The 4,504-nt window shown below is 53.6% G+C and overlaps 1 protein-coding gene across 2 annotated transcripts in view; it reads left to right on the plus strand.

Annotated features, from left to right (window-relative positions):
• The first annotated feature begins 2,391 nt into the window (after window positions 1-2,391).
• Window positions 2,392-4,504, plus strand: part of PHETA1 (PH domain containing endocytic trafficking adaptor 1) — a 7,049-nt gene continuing 4,936 nt past the window's right edge. Inside the window, exons 1-2 of one of the 2 annotated variants that reach the window (XM_006751853.3) lie at window positions 2,392-2,599; window positions 4,075-4,157. The gene's annotated coding sequence lies outside the window, so the exon portion shown is untranslated. The other variant, XM_081802219.1, reaches the window with a different exon arrangement.

The raw sequence follows: 4,504 nt of genomic DNA on the forward strand, positions 1-4,504 counted from the left end.
AGAAGCAGGCTCTCGCTGAGCAAGGAGCACAATGTGGGGCTCGATCCCAGGACCATGGGATCATGACCTGAGCCGAAGGCAGATGCTTAACCAACTGAGCCACCCAGGCATCCCTCACCATGCTACATATTATGTTTACTTTAAAATGGTTAATTTGGGGGGCGCCTGGGTGGCTCAGTTGGTTAAGCGACTGCCTTCTGCTCAGGTCATGATCCTGGAGTCCCGGGATCGAGTCCCGCATCGGGCTCCCTGCTCGGCAGGGAGTCTGCTTCTCCCTCTGACCCTCCCCCCTCTCCTGCTCTCTCTCTCTCATTCTCTCTCTCAAATAAATAAATAAAATCTTTAAAAAAAAATAAATAAAATGGTTAATTTGGGGGGCTCCTGGCTGGCTGGCTCAGTTGGTGGAGCATGCAACTCTGGATCTCCAGGTTGTAAGCTCAAGCCCTATGTTGGCTGTAGAGATTAATCAAAAAATAAACATTTTTTTATATAAATAAAATGATTAATTTTTTGTTACGTGAATTTGACCTCAATTAAAATTAAAATAAATAATAAGGAATTTTAAAAAAAAGGATGCCAGGTGGTTGCTTTCTGCTTTCTGTCTCTTTCACCCATGCCAAACCCCAACTGCTGCATGAGGGGCTCTGAGAACCAGATTCACAGATTTCTGGGAGAATTTCCCCACATCAAGATCCAGAAGCCTTTGTCCCTGGCATTTTCCTTATCTGGCGAGTGTCTACATTTGCGGAAATGCCAGCTAGCCTTTCTTGGCTAAAGAATTACAGCAGCATCAGGTATAGGTGGATTCAGGGGCTCAGCCACTATCAGATACCTTTAGGTATCTGTCTCTCTCCATGTTGTGGGTCTTGGTCCTACTTTCCTCTGTGCTGGCTTCCCTATCAGGTAAGCTCTAGAATTTAACCACTCCTCTCCACCCCCAGTGCTTCTGCTTTGCTCTAAGTGACCACCATCACTTGCTCAGACTACTATAATAGCATCCTCCCTGGTCTCTCGCCACTACCCTTCTCTGTATAGTCCATCCTTCTCATGGCAGCTAGGGACCATGTTGAACCTAAGATAGACCATGTTCCTCTCCTGTTCTCAAAACCCTCTCATGGCTCCCCATTCTTCTCAGAGTAAAAGTAAAATCTTTCTTATGATCCATTAGGCTCTAAGCAGCCTGGCTTTACCAATACTCTCTGACCTCATTTCCTATTATTATTTCACGTGCCCGCTTGGCTGCAGCTCCATTGGGCCTGCTTCCTGTTCTTTAAACATGCTTGGGATGGTCCCATCTCAGGGCCTTTGCACATGCTGTTTCCTCTGCCTGGGACAATCTCCTGGACATCTACATGGCTCTCTCCCTCACTTTATTCAGGTCTCTGCTCCTCAGAGAGACTTTCTCTGACCACCTTGTCTAAAATCTCACTCCCATTCTTTCTATTTCACTGCCATGGCTGATTGTCTTCCTAGCACAAATCATTTCCAGAACTCAGTTGTTGACTGATTAAGGAAGAGTGCCTGGCACACAGTAGGTGCTTAGTAAGAGGCTGTAGGATGAATACATGATCATGGTCTGTCCTGTTCCTCTCTTGTCCTCAGACTGAGTCCTGGATGGTGGCAGCAAAAGCAGGAAATAAAACAAAGGTCCACGAGGTAGAACTGTGTTCTTTTGGGTGGAATAAAAAGAACAGCAGTTCCTGTTTGCTGAAAGCACCTACTGTGTGCCATGAACTTCATATTCGATGACTGTCTTTATTTTACAGGTGAGGACACAGAGACCTAGAGAAATGAAGTGACTTCTCAAAGGCCCACAGCAATCAAATGGCTCAGTGGGACCTGAACCCACGCCTTCCCAACTCCAGGACTTTCCCTCTTCACTGGGACAAGGGGAAGGGTTGCCAGGCATCCTGTGCATATAATACATTCCTCTACTGACTTTGTCAAAACGCCTTAAATGTGCTGTATAGTGTTTTTTTTTTTCAATAAATTACAAATTTTCAGCAGAGTTGTTTTTCAGATTTAGCTAGGAGCTAAATTTGCTAAATCTGGCAACGCTAGCCAGGGAGGAGCTCCGACTCAGGCCTAGGGCTGCAGCGACTGGTCCCGCCCACGACCCCAGATCCTTTTTCCAGGCAAGTCCGCCGCCTGTCCTTACCCCTTGCAGCGCGTTCGGTCTCCGGGCCCTAGGCCTCTTTGCTGGGATAGGACACTGGGGATTGGTGAGTTAGGCGCGGTCCCTTTAAGAGTGGTTTCGGAGGGCGGGCCAACGGGGGCATGTCGAACCGAGGGGGCGTGTCGAGTCGGCGCTGGCCAATCCGGGGGCGGGACGAAGGCGGGGGCGTCCCCGGCGCGGGCGGGTTGGGAAGGGTTAAAGGGGCGCGCCCGAGGGTCGTGGACCGTCCGGCTGCCCCCGCCTCCTTCCGTCCGAGTGGCGCTCTCCCGCGGCTGCGCCAGCCGGGCCGCCCCGGAGACAAAGCGCCGCCGCTGCCGCCGCTGCCGCCGCAACCGAGCGGGTCCCGGGCCATGGCCGGGCGGCCCCCCGGCCCCGCGCCTCCCGTCCCGCCGCCGCCGCCGCCTCCCTAGGCTGCACGGCGAGGTAAGGCCGGCCTGGCGAGGGGGGACCTGCGGGTGGCCCTGCGAGGGGACGCGAGACCGGGCTCGGGGCCGTCGTGGGCCTCGGGGTCCCCGGCTGTCTGGGGAGACCTCTGCTGGAGAGAGCTGCCCATCTGCGATAACACGCCACTGGTAATTTACCCATTAGGTACCCCAGGGACCGAGCTTGGCCGACGATCCCCGCCCCATAAGGGACCTCCGCCAGTGGTGGAACTCTGGCTCCCACGTTCTGCGGGGAACCACCTCATCTGGGGCTCTGGCTGTCCTTTAAGGAACACACCAGACACAAAGGGGACGAGGGCAGCCAGGAGCAGTGCCAGACCTGGAGAACCAGCCTCTGCAATGGGCAGCAGGGCTGCCTCGAGCCTGGGGCGGGGGTCCTGGCGTCCCTGTTGGCCCCCGCTGGAGAGGCGCTCTTCTTCGGGGTTCTCAGCACGTTTTTCTGCCTGTACCTGCCACACCCTCTCCCCCATGCCCACTGTTGGGGACACTTGTGGCAGCTGGACTCAATCTCAGCACCTGTGGTCTGGCTTCTTGAATTGAATGCCAAAATGCCATGCCTCAGTTTCTCCAGAGTCCTGGGTTCTGGGCCAGCTGTGTCCTTGGAGACCTTGAGCTAATTATTTGCCTTTTGGACAGCGTCTTTCCTGAGCGCTCCCTACCTGGTAAACATTTTGCAGAATGGCTCCTCCGGATTTATTCAATCCTTCCCAGAGGGATGGATATTAATATGCTCATTTTATAGATGAGGCTCACCCCAGCTTGCAGTGGCAGTGCTTTCGGTGCCTTTCCCATAGTTTGCCAGTGGGTTTTCCTCATTCTAGCCCATCGAACCCACTCCATGGCCCGTTTGACAGATGAGGAAACAGGCTAGGGAAGGTGAAGTGATATTCTTTAGGTGGAGGGGAGAACTTGGCCCTGGGACCAGAGAGAGGCCAGGCTCTCTCCTGCTTCCTGCCTGGCCAAAGACTGTTGAATCAACAGCAGTACCCACAGTGGACTCTGAACTTCTTGGAAAACAGCATGAGTGTGAGGAGATAAGTGGGTGACCAGGCCCTCCCAGAGACGAGCCCGCACCCCTGCTGCTTCCTGCCCTCCCTCTCCCTTTTTTTTTGCTGGGCTGGAGGAGGTAAGGGCGATGGGCAGAATGGGGTTCTGTGCTGGCCGGTGACCCTGGGCCAGGCTGGCCCCATCTGGGCAGTAGGGGAGGATGGCTGCTGAGCCATGAGGGAAATTGCTCTTCCTTGGGCCTTAATGGGGTGGGGACATCCCAGGATCAGCCCCTTTGTGCTGGTTGCCTGGAGCCTGTGACTCTGGGCACAGCATTGTGCCTTTGGGCAAGTTACTTAACCTCTCTGTCTCCATTTTCCACATCTATGAATGCGGGTTGATGAACAGATCCCTTCTTACGGGGCTGTAGAGAGATTTCAGAAGATAACTGTCTGATTCATTCTACAGGTATTTGAACACCAACTGCATGCCGGGCACTGGAATTCAGGCAAAAACCCCCTGCCCTCCTAGAGTAGGCAAAGATGACCCAGGTAATTTCAGGTTGGGGTGTAGGAGAGTGACTGCAGGGGGAGGGCCTTGCATACTGAAGGTCAAGCTGAAACTGAAGGATGAGAAGTCAGCCATGTGAAGATAGGAGAAGGGCATTCCAGGCAGACGGAACAGCCAGGGCAAAGGCTGGTGTGTTTGAGGAACAGCAAGGAGGCCAGGGTGGCTGGAGCTTAATGAGCAAGGGGGAAGAGGTTGGGGAAGGGCACTTGGAAGCCATGGGGAGGGCTGAATTTAATACTGGGACAAGTAGGGAGTCATGGGAGTGTTTAGAGTAGAGGAGGGGTGTGGTTGGACTTATCTTAACAGGATCCCTCTGTGGGGAATGGAT

This window comes from Leptonychotes weddellii, chromosome 13 (genome assembly GCF_054177405.1).
Source record: "Leptonychotes weddellii isolate Sample4059 chromosome 13, ASM5417740v2, whole genome shotgun sequence".
NCBI lineage: Eukaryota > Metazoa > Chordata > Mammalia > Carnivora > Phocidae > Leptonychotes > Leptonychotes weddellii.